Source organism: Pistacia vera, unplaced genomic scaffold (genome assembly GCF_008641045.1).
Source record: "Pistacia vera cultivar Batoury unplaced genomic scaffold, PisVer_v2 Contig430, whole genome shotgun sequence".
In the NCBI taxonomy this organism is placed as follows: Eukaryota; Viridiplantae; Streptophyta; class Magnoliopsida; order Sapindales; family Anacardiaceae; genus Pistacia; species Pistacia vera.
In genome coordinates, this window is record NW_022196258.1 from 1564081 (window position 1) to 1577249 (window position 13169).

Here is a 13169-nt window from a genome sequence, read left to right on the forward strand (position 1 = left end):
TTGTCTTTATTGCTGATTACCGTATTGGTGGATTGTGGGACTTGGGTCGGGTGTATCTATGAACCAATATAAGATAGCGAGATTGTTCTAAAGTATGTTTGACTGAGGTTATGAAAATTAATTTGTAAACTAATTTAAGCTTATAAACATTTAAAATTTAAATAGTTATGTGTTTGGTTAAAGTACTTATAAGTAACTGATAAATAGTTGACGTGTTTAATAGAATATAGCTTATAAGTACATTTATTATTAAAATGACTAAAAAAGGTACTACTTTATTAAAAATAAGGGTATATGATAAAATTTTAAAATTAAAAAAGGGTAATGTGATAATATATTTGGTCAAAGTAACTTATAGTAAAGTGCTTATAAGCCTAAAAAAAAAAACAAATAAATAAAATAAAATAAAAGACCTTTCCCCCAACTTTTTTATTTTTTTTGCATATAAACCCAGGTTCTAAAAAATTATAAACAAACAAGTCAACTTAATTTTAGAATTTATAAGCTAGTTTGATCAGCTTATAAGCTCAGGCAAACACCCCCGATCAATAGTCAAGGAATACTATTGTAAAATGGTTTATACTAAGGGCAATTATAAAATTTCTATCACTAACAGGGGATAAGGATATTGGAAACAACTTTTTTTTTTTTTTTTTTTTTTTTTTTTTTTCATGTGAGAAGGAAGTTGAGAGATCTTATTTTAATGCCTTAAAATGGTTAAGAGTTTTTAAGTTTTTATTGTAACACGTATTTTTTATACAAATTTGTGACATAAATTCATGATTTATAACAATCCAACGATTTTGGATGAAAAGTTAGAGTTTATTATTTTTAATACCAAGTAAATAATTTAGAAGTCATTGGATTACTATAAATCAATGGTTATGAACTATTGGCATAAATTTGTGTTAAAAAATTGTATTACAATAGCTTAACCTTTGAGTATTTAATATAATTTATAGCAATTCATTTTGTTAGAGTATGTTTGGCTATAATCTATATATCTCCTTTATATGATGTTTGCAATGTTCTAAGACTTGGATAGGGCCTTGACACAGTCAAGGGGCAGTTCTCAGATCAACTGGTCGGACCAGTTGGACTGGTCGGTCAGACTAATAACATCAGTATAACATAATAAAATTTTAAAATCTAATAAATTCCCAAAATAAATCCAAAATCCAAATAATAATATAACAATATAACATAATTAAAATAAATTGAAAATCCATAAATAAAAATAACAATATAACATAAATAAAATAAATCGGACTAGTGACACCAACATGATGTCAACGTGGTTCTCTAACCTAACAGTTGAATCGGCGATTCAGCATTGTTCTATTGATTGTTCGGTCCAACTGTTATAATCAGGTTTAGGATGTACCCAGACCGAATAAGAGCCTAGTTCCCGATCAGACCGGTCAAACTAGCCGGTCCAGTCTGGGTTTTAAAATCATGATTGTTTGGATTGAGATCTTGATAAAATCTAGATAGATGAAGCCATGAGCATGAAGTATTACAAACAAAATAAAATTTCACTCATGTTATTTAGGTAATTGTGTTATTAAATGTTTTGCATCATATCTATATATATTATATATATATATATAATATATATTATTATTAATAGTACTACGTTTCACTATATTCATTACATTATATGTGGCATACGCCACAATTACACAAATTTTTAATTATTTAAATTTTAATTATAAAGAATTTGTGTGGTTGTGACATTGTAAAATCGTATAAAAGTGGTGTAAATGTAGCATTACTCATATAATATATGTGTGTTGTGTTGTTTGTGTGTGCGCCATATTACATAAATTTTTATTATTTTGAATTTTTAATATTATAATAGAATTTATGTATTGTGACATATGTAAAAAATAGTATAAGATGGTGTAAATGTAGCATATATATAATATATAATATATAGTGTGTGTGTGTGTGCGCGCGCGTGTGTGTGTGTGGTGTGTGTGTGTTTGGTGGTGTGTGTGTCGGGCACGCGCACGTGCGCGGGGAGGGCAGTGGACCTCTATTCATTATTATTATTTGTGATACACAAAATCCATGATATAGTGAAAAATGAGTTGGCCCGTCACCATTGTATTTCTACTCCAGGTCAAGTCACCACTAACTCCACGACAAAATATTCCATTCAAGGCCCATTGTATCACATCTTAAGTAACCTTTAATTAATTGATTCTTACAATAAAGTAAATGCTCAATAATCAACATCTAATTAAACAGTCTTTATTCTGAGTCAAGTAATAGATTGCCTGCCCCAGTTCATTCTGAAAACCAAAAAAAAGGAAAATTCCGTACTATAGAATTAACCATTTTGGCCCCCCCTCTTGAGAAATCATAATTGGACCTGGTTTGCCCCGCTGTCGTATCATAAACTTTGAGGAAAAATCTTGTGGTGGGAATCGACAGTTTGGCTTGTAAGATTGAACCAAGAGTTGAAATGAGCTTCCTCTTCACTACTTTGTAATGCCACCCATCGAAACTACTCCGCGTAACGCGCGTTTCTTTATTCCCATTAAACGATATGGCTACTGATCCCTTCAGTATCACCATTACCAGCTGCATACCATACACGAAAGATAATCAATATCACTGTTTAGTAGTGGATTTCTAGGTGGGAAGAACATGGGTGGGCGAAACATGTGAAATAATGCGCTGACCCGACATGTTTCGGTGTTTACAGCGACAGATCTTTGGCCTGGCAATGTACAGATGCGCTTTGTAGAAGGTCTAGACCACAAAAATGGCAGTTTTATTTTTCACGTTGTAAGAGCATTTATGGGTTTTTATGTGAAAAGAACAAGTCCTTGGGGTGAATTTCTGTTTAAAGCAAATTGATAGCAACGTGAAGAATTAGATATTATAATGTACTATACACTGCATACTATTCCAAATTGTATGGCGCAAAACAAGATAGAATAAAGTTTCTTGTTTGCTAGTACGACTGAGACTTGAGAAATGGGAGTAGATGAAACTAAGGAAGAGCCTTTAGATAAGTTTTTGGATCACTTTCAAATCAATCTCAAATAAATTCCAAGCTTGGTTTCAGAAAAGAACAAACCAACCCACAGATTTGCCAAGTCATATATCAGAAAGTGATGAATATTATTGACCTTGTCTGTTTATTGATTGAACAAAATGGCTGAATATCCTCTCTCTCTATTTCTGCAAAGATACACAACTTGCATAATAATTGGATAGAATAGAACTACTTCTTCAGTTTATCTTTCATAATTAGTAAGTGAGAAGCCTAATTATTCTACCCAACACAGACTTTGAGCAGAAGATCTGAAATTAAACATGCTATTAACAGCAACTTTCGGATAACGAAACGATTAAATAAACTAGTACGAAACATAAAGGTTGAGAAGATTTACATTTTCGGGTCGTCCGATGATCTCTGCAACGGCTTTTGTGGCTGCAGAGAAGACGGGGTCAGTGTCAAGGCCATCGAGGTTGACGTTAGTAGAGATATAAAGGCAAGGCATCTTCTTCTTCTTCTTCTTTGAGGTGGAGTTGATGCGACTGAATGAAGAGCTGAAAAGAAGTCGAAAGATTGAGAGTTTATATAATTGGAATCTACATGGCAAATGCCAACAAATCATAATGGTGTCACTCCATTTTAGTCGGTAATGGCCAATGGGGCACAGCCGCACAAAACCATGGCGGTTGACGAGCCTTTCATACTTTATCAAATCTGGCCCACACTCTACCATATTATAAGATATACATGTTAAACCATTCACACTTCTATCCAGTAATCATATTTTAAAAATTAAGAAAAAAAACAGAAACCCCACATTATGAGTTTTTAAGTTTTATCTTGAAGTATTGTTACGGCGCTGTACTTTAAAGAGACCCGTCTGAGTCGTCCATCCATTATAATATAATGAATTCTGAGTTTTTAGCTATAATAATAACAAATAAATAAAAGGATTAGTAGTTTTTTTTTTTTTTTTTTTTTTTTTTTTTTTTAAGAAAGATGTATTGACCAGTTTACGTATACATAGACTAATCCTCGAGGAAGATTGGAGCAATAACTCGTTGTGCCACAACCCCTCACTTAATTGCGGATTTATACATTTATTCATACTATCTCCAATTCACCCTAACCATTTAGACTATTCATGGATGGTTAATGACTAGTTATCTTTAACTCTCTTCTTGCAAGAATTTATGATTATGGATGAATGTATAAAAAATGATATCAATATTATAAGTTAAACATTTAAATTGACGTTGGAATATTTAGATTAGTGTAGTGATACATTTTTTACAATTAATATGATGTTGACATAACTATCATTGGGTGGCCTAACGGTAAAAAAGTAAAAGGAGGTTTCATAAGCTCTTAAGTTTGAGTTTCCTCAAACACTAATAGAGGTTGGCACTAAGGCTCTTACTCGACCAACAGTTCTAGGACTCCAAGAGATTAATTGAGGTGAACGCAAGTTAGCCCGAATAACCCTGGTGATTAAAAAAATAAATTATGTTGACACATCAACAATCACATATGTTATGTTTGAAATCACGATCTCAACTTTATACACATATTATGGTTCATTTGGTTTATTATTTCTGACCCTATTCCCAATCCTATTCTCAAAATAATTGTCTATTTCATTATTTAGGAAATACTATTATATTTTATTCAATTATTTCTAGACCTCTTGAGTTTTTTAATTTAATTAAACACCCAAAAAAAAGTTTGAAAATTAATAAAAACACCTCCACCCACCCATAGTTGCCAAATTCCGATAACCACTGTCAGTGGTAGCTGGAATCTGTCACAACGGCGTACAAACTACCAGAACTAGTTGGTAATTCGCCGATTTGGCCTTTTCCGGCCAGATCGATGCACGATCGGCCTGCGTTGTAATGCCAGATTTCAACTAGATTCCGACAATGGTGACTGGAATCTGGCACTGTGGGTGGGTGTGGGTGTTTTTGTTAATTTACAAAAATTTTATATATTGGGGTGTTTAGTTAAATTAGCAAACCTAGTAGTTTTTTTATTAATTTTTAAATTTTATCTCGTAATAATCATCTTACTTAACTACCCAATATTATTTTCAAAATCCAATCCAAAATAATAAACCAAATTGATAATTAGAATTACACATATATGAAAAAGAGATTGTGGGTTGTTGTAGGATAGTTTGGCCCATGATTTATTTGGGGAGCTACAGCAGTGGTTTACTATGAGATAATTTTTTCTAAGGATTAGTCGAGATATATTGTAAGTTGGCATGAATACTCGATTATTTAAAAAAAAAAAAAGTGTTAAATATTATAGCCTATAAATATCAAAGGGCATTATTTATATATAAGATAGTATCACGGGATAAAAAGGCACTGTCACTTTATATTCTATCTTATTTCTGTCTTATTTAAGATTTTTCCGACCTAGTATCACGGGATAAAAAGGCACTCACTCCATATTCTATCCTATTTAAGATTTTTCCGACCACTTAAGGAGGGACCAACTTGGCTTTTCCGACCAATGACGGAGGGACCAACTTGGCTTTTTATGGCTTGGACTGTGACATAAAAATTCGAGTGTTCACATCGGGGATGATTGATTTTTAGTACTTATTGCCACGTAGTATATAATATATAGTCTATATACACGAGCTATTTGATTTGGACCCCTATCTCGTCTAGTATTATATCAAACACTGTTCTAATCAAAATCATTTATTATTATTTAGTTAGGTTGTTATAACATAAACTAATTTTCTAGGATTTTGTAGATGTAAAAATTTACCTGTACGGAAGGGGGTCTGATCCTATGAGGTTAAGGTCACTAGCGATCCGCTGCACTTGCACACGTAGAGAAACAAACGCGTGAAGTGAACGGGAAACACCGGGGTGGTGTTTGTCGTAGGCACTCCGACGCTCAAGTCAATAAGGCTGAAAAAGGCTAATATAGTGAGGGTTAGAGAGTAGAGAGGTTACCAAAAGTCTAGTTGAGGACTGTGACTACGACAATGATGTGAAGCTCTCAAGTCAGAGCTTCGGGTGTAAAGGTGTAATGTAATGTCCTCTGTGAGAGGACTGACCTCTATTTATATAGTGACTGTCTGGTCTCCCAATCCTGGTAGAAGTAGAAGTTCTAGTGTGATTCTGATACAACCCTAGAGGAGTTAGGGCAGTGGTGAGCTGTCTTACCAGTGTCCGGATAGGAAGGTGATCCCGATCAGGAAAATAACTTCGAGTAGGAAAGTGATCTGAACAGGAAGATGACCTCGAATAGGAGATTGATCAAGAATAGGAAAGTGATCCGTGGGGGCAGTGGGCTCTGGATTCGTCCGTGGATCTAGCAAGTGAACTGGGATTAGGAGGCTTGTGCTTGGATGGTTTGGGCTGGCTGTATCTTGTATCAACTGGGACTAATCCGGATTGGGTCGCATAGGGATTGGGCTTGGCTTCTTCCTCATCGTTAGGCACGTTTTTCTATTTCGGTCAAGGATGATTTTTTGCCCTAACAGATCTTAAAATTACGGATCGAGTAACAATTTGAGTAGTCACTTCTATTAGCAATTAAAGTAAATCAAGTTTATGTATTTCTAATAATACACCTAAGAGTTATAATTGACCACTCGATCGCCAAATAATTATTTATCTAAGGAATTTTGATAAAAAGTTAGAGCTGGTTAATTTTTAATGTCAACTAAGCAATTTTTAAGTTATCAAATTATCATGAATCAATGATTATAAATTTGTGTTAAAAGTTTGTATTATAATAGACTATAGTACCAAATTAAATGTAAATTTTTTTAAGTCCATTTTACACTACAGTAACTGATTAAATATTAAATGCACCTGTCAAGCTTGACTTAATATTGTTATATTCATCTTTAATACAGTAAGAGCATCTCCAATTATACTCATTATTTTAAAGAGTATATTTTATATAAATAAATAGCATCTTCATTGATTTTTAAATATAAAGAATAAATTTTTTATTCAAATCCAATAGACTCTTTAAATTTTAGGAGAGAGAATATATTTTTCCAAGAAAGAAACTTACTAGGAAGGATAAATCATAAATAAAATGGATAGAAACTTATAATTTATTATTTAAAATTAGGATAGAGAGTAAAATTTGACTCTCTAAATGTAGAGAGTCAATCTCACCCTTTACTTTATATTTAAAGAATAAATAGTCAATTGGACTATTGTTTCTGTGAATAAACTCTTTATAATAAAGAGTTTAGGTTATATAAAAAATCATTTAAAGATGCTCTAAGAACATCTAATGGTGCTCTTTATTTTGAAGAGCATCTTTCATATAAATAAAGAGCATATTCATTAATTTTAAAATATAAAAAACATAATTTTTATTCAAATCCAATAGACTTTTTAAATTTAATGAAGATACTCTTTATTTTTAAGAAAGAGACTTAATGGAAGAGAGAATTAATAAATAAAATGCATAGGAAGTTATAGTTTATTAATTAAAATTATGATAGAGAGTGAAATTTGACTCTTTAAATGTGGAGAGTCAAACTCACTCTCTAATTTATATTTTAAAGATAAATAGTTTGTTGGACTCTTGTTTTTATGAATAAACTCATTATATTAAAGAGTTTAGATCATATAAAGAGTCATTTATAGATGCTCTAACGTTTGTTAAAATAACTCCTTATTATGACTAGTTCATGTTATTAAATTATATTATTGTAGATTATTTAACAATCTCCCCATCATATGTTAGTTTTATTATATTTATACAGATTACGGCTCTAACTCGACTCGAGGTAGTGGACAGACATTATCGAGTAATTAAATTAATTAATTTTAATATTTTATATAGTGGCTTTCCCCAACCCCATCAGAGAGATTTTATTAATCTACGCTCAACGTGGAACATGTGGTGGTCCTCTCCGTATTTGTTTGTTTGATTAAAGGGAGAACGACATTTTCCCACCCAAGGTTTAGCGAAAGGATATTTTCTCATTTCTATTAGTGTTTTCTGTTAATATTTGATTGAAAAAATAAAAATATTCTTAAATAATTTATTATAAATTAAAATTTAGTTAAGTTAAAGTTTTTATTTAATTTTTTATTAGTTCAAGTATAAATATATCTTTTTTTTTCTTTATTTATTTAATTAAATGAAAAACATTATAAATTTAGTAGATTATTGAATAATAATAATAAGATATTGATGATATTATAAATAAATATTAAGGTCATTTAAAAATAATAAAAAATTTATAAAGTCAAATATTTAAGGATATTTTTATCTTTTTAATAAAATGTTAATGAAAAACATAATAGAATCTATCGAAGGGTGGGAAAGTGTCATTTTGAAACTTGAAGGGTGGGAAATGTTGTTTCACCAGACCTTGGGCGGGAAAAGTCGTTCTCCCTTAATTAAATACAAAAGTTTCCTCTTCGTATAACAACTTTCTCCCTTTTTTTTTTTTAAATTAAATTTAAACTTTATAATTTATACAAGATACAAGTAGTGAATTTAAAATTAGGAAAGCTCGTTGTGAGCTGAGAGCTTTTATGCATTTCATACTTTATCTTATATTTTTGCTTATTGTAACATATTTTTGGTATTTAAAACATGAAATATTTAATATATACTTTGTTAGGGCCAAAAATCGTCCTTGGCCCAAATAGGGAAACAGGACCATTAGCGAAGACGGACCAAGCCCAGTCCCGCAAAGGTCCAAACCGGCCCAAGTCAAGCGGGCACAAGCCTTTCAAACCTAGCCCATGTCCTAGGTCCACGGACGAATCCAGAGCCCACAGCCCTGACATAGTACTTTCCTATTCCTAATCAACCTCCAATTCAAAGACGCCTTCCTAATTTTGACCATTTTCCTACTTAGCGAATTCTCTTAAACAGAGTAACCTTCCTATTTGGACACAGGTAAGACAACTCACCACGACCCTAATTCTTCTAGGGTTTACATCAGAATCAGATGAGGACTCCTGATCCCACCAGGATTGGGAGACCAGACGACCACTATATAAGCAGAGGCCTGCCCTCTCACAAAGGACATCGACATTACACCTTCACACCCGAGACTCTTTACTCGAGAGTTTCACTGATTCGCCGTAGTCACAGTCCCCGACTAGACTTCCGGTAATCTCTTATTCCTTAGCCCTCACTATATTAGCCTCTTTCAGCCTTGCTGACTTGAGCGTCGGAGTGCCTACGGCAAACACCACCCCGGTGTTTCCCGTTCGCTTCACGCGTGTGTTTCTCTACGTGTGCAGGTGCAGCGGATCGCTAGTGGCCGTAACCTCACGGGATCAGACCCCCCTTCCGTACAGGTAGATTTTTACGTCTACAGTTTGGCGCCCACCGTGGGGTCTCTAGCAATCATTCGGCTCGACGAACCTTGCTACGTGGAGGAACATTCCATGGCTGACAACTTCGATAACTCTAACCCCGGCCTCGAGGCCAAACTGGAAGCTCTAACTGCTCTCATGCAACAAAACTTAGACAAGGTGGCCGCACTGGAAGCCGAAAATGCATCCATCCGGGTCGAGAACCAGTCGCTGAAAGAGAAAGTAAGTCGATTCTATGAACTCGAGTTTCTGCCCGACCAAGCACCCCCCAACCGGTTCCGCACCATTATCCCCTCCATGCAACCCCTCTCCACACCAGAGCACCAACCCTCGGATTCTGGTAAAGGGCCGCGTCCGCTTGACGCATTGGCGACCGATTACTCCGTTCTGACTAACGGAGATAAGGACATAATAGGGCGCGGTCCAGTCGACCCATCCCAGCCTCATGATCAAAACGATCTAACAATAGAGAATCCGAAGGATCATCCCATCTCCACCATGCCACTCCCCCTCCAGTCAACTCAAACACAAACTCCCTCCTGCCTGGCTCACCCTCGCGGGGTGAACGGCCAAACCAAACCAACTCCAACTCTTGAACTCATCCATCCCGAAAGACCGAACGACTACCAGACAACTCCTCTGACCGTCCATGTAGGGAAGGAAACAACAGAACAGTGATAATGGGAGTCATCCAGCCGAAGGGATGAACGAAGACACATGCTACCAAGGAATGCACGACGGACTGATCCGTCAGTCTACCCCCCGGGGGATGACCCACGGGCGTACCAGACCCGGTAAGACGGGATGACCCAATGTATCCCCTTCCCCTGTGGAACAATTATTGGCTAAAAGACTGGCCGACGTTGAGGCAGTAATGAGGCGTATCCCAGGAATGCCAATCCCAACCAAGAAGAGCAGACCGAATTGTTACGCGGATTCACCCTTGTGGGACGGATCGCCCTGGCTGACATGCCCCAAAAATTCAGTATCCCCAACATGAAACCATATGACGATACCACCGACCCGGACGACCCACTAGCCTCGTACAAACAGCGGATGTTTACTATTTCAATACCCCGACCGCTTAGAGAAGCCTGTATGTGCAAAAGTTTCGGTTCTAGTTTGTCTGGTCGGCGCTCCAATGGTACACGAATCTCCCGAACGGATCCATCGATTCGTTCGCTCAGCTTACTGACCTTTGTGGAACAGTTCGCCAGCAGCAAGAGCTAGAGAAGCTGTCGGCCGACTTGTACCGAATATACCAACGGAGAGGGGAACCATTGAGAGAGTACGTTAGCAGATTCAACAAAGAGAAGATCTCTATTCCTTCCTGTAACCCCGAGACTGCTGTGGACGCTTTCAGGAAAGGCCTCCTTCCAGATGGGGAACTATACAAGGAGCTTACAAAGCTAGGCTGTACTGCCATGGAAGACGCTCTGGCCCGAGCCGTATCCAGATAAGGTGGGAGGAAGTGAGATGAACCGAGCCGCCCATTCCAGATACGAACCCAGGCGGAACGACAGGAAACGGAACCAGACCGGCAGAGCACCGCTACCAACCCCCCTCACGGATATGGGCAGAGCCAGGAGACCATATGACCGCAACCTTGAGAAGCAATAACCGGCAATCGGGATCGAATCAGTTCAAAATACCAGAATACAGTCTCAGCATCGAACCAACCCAGGTCGTAGCAATAATGAAAGGAATGGGATCCGCTGTCAAGTGGCCTGGTAAGCTCAATCCCGAGGCGAGGAGAGACACAACCAAGTGGTGCGAGTTCCACAACGACCATGGGCATAACACCGCGGACTGCATCGCCTTGCGGCTCGAGATTGCCGCACTCCTAAAGAGAGGACACCTCCGTGACCTACTCACCGACAAAGGGAAGAACACCATTAGCCAGAAAAGCGCCAAGCAACAGTCGCCCCCTCCGCGAGAACCGACACCTAAGGGTTTTTGCTCGCCTCTCTCCGGGGGATCAGAAATCAGTGGGGTAAGTTACTCGTCGGCCAAGCGATACGCTAGAACCAACCACCATGAAGTCGTCTGTTCATCGGTGTCGAGGTCATACTCCCATCAATAGTGATTCAGTTCGAGGATGACGAGCGATCACCCTGGTTGCCCCTCCCACGATGCTTTAGTCCTCTCCCTGCAAATAGCCAACATCCTAGTGAAAAGGGTGTTCGTAGATGGAGGTTCGTCAGCAAATTCCTGTTCCTCGAAGCAGTAAAAGCGATGGGACTGGAAGAACAAATATCAACAGACGACCGATTGCTGGCGGGATTCAGCTCGGAACAGAAGTACACAATCGGGGAGATCACCCTTCCTATCTAATGCGGCGGGTGAACAAACAGACAGTCTTCCTGGTGATCGACTGCCATCCCCCTACAACGTCATTCTGGGCCGTCCCTGGATCCATGACATGCGGGCTGTGCCATCGACCTTCCATAGACGATCAGGTTCCCGACCAAGGGGGAGTGCGGGAGATCAGGGCGACCCTAAAGCTTCTAGGGATTGCTACAAGAATGCCTTTAAAGGCAAGGGAAACTCCTCATAGCATTACAGTCTCATCCGACCCTCCGAACCGAGCCAGATCAACCGACCATGGGGAGCTGGATGAGGTGCAGATACATCCGAATGACCCAGAGAGAAAAACACACATAGGCTCCGCCTCGACCCCGAGACAAGAGAAAAGCTGATAGGTTTTTAAAAAGGAACGAGACTGTTTCGCCTGGTCCCATGCCGACATGATCGGGATCAATCCAGACGCGATGGTCCACCAGCTCAAGGTAGATCCAGATCACCCGCCAGTCAAGCAGAAGAGGAGAAAATTCGCACCTGAACGGAACCAGATCAATGAAGAGATCGAAAAACTCCTAAACAACGGCATGATCAGAGAGGTCCACTACCCCGAATGGCTGGCAAACGTCGTAGTCGTGAAGAAGAAGAACGGGAAGTGGAGAGTCTGCATCGACTTCACAGACTTAAACAAAGCCTGCCCCAAAGATTCTTTCCTCCACATATTGACATGATGGTAGACGCGACGCAGGGCACGAACTCCTCAGTTTCATGGACGCCTTCTGGGATACAATCAGATTCTAATGCATGCGGACGACCAGGAGAAGACAGCTTTCATCACAGAGAGGGGAACCTATGTTACAGTAATGTTTGGACTGAAAAACGCCGGAGCCACCTACCAAGTCTGGTCAAAAAATGTTCTCTGAACTTAGGGAAGACAATGGAAGTTTACATCGACGACATGCTCGTCAAATCCCTGATTGCTGAACAACACCTGACCACCTTAGCAGGCATTCGCCATTCTCCGGAAGTACAACATGAAACTGAACCCAGAAAAGTGCTCATTCGGCGTCTCATCAAGTAAATTCTTAGGCTTATGGTTACTCAGCGGGGAATAGAAGCAAAACCCGACCAGATCAGAGCGGTTCTCAGCATACCATCCCCAACTTGTGTCAGAGACGTCCAGGTCTTGCAGGACGAGTGGCGCCCTGAGCCGCTTCATCTCTAGGTCCGCTGACAACTGCCACCTCTTCTTCCACGCCCTCAAAAAATCCAACAGGTTTGATTGGACCCCTCCTGCGAACAAGCCCTGAACAGTGAAGAGGTATTTGACTACACCCCGCTGCTGTCCAAACCCATGAACGGGGAGAAGCTACGCTTACCTAGCGGTCTCAGAGACGGCCATATCAGCAGGACTAGTAGAGAGAAGAAACGAAGCAGTCACCGGTCTACTACATCAGCAAGTCGCTCCTCGACGCAGAAACTCGGTACAGCCAACTGGAAAAGCTTGCCCTTGCCTCATCCAT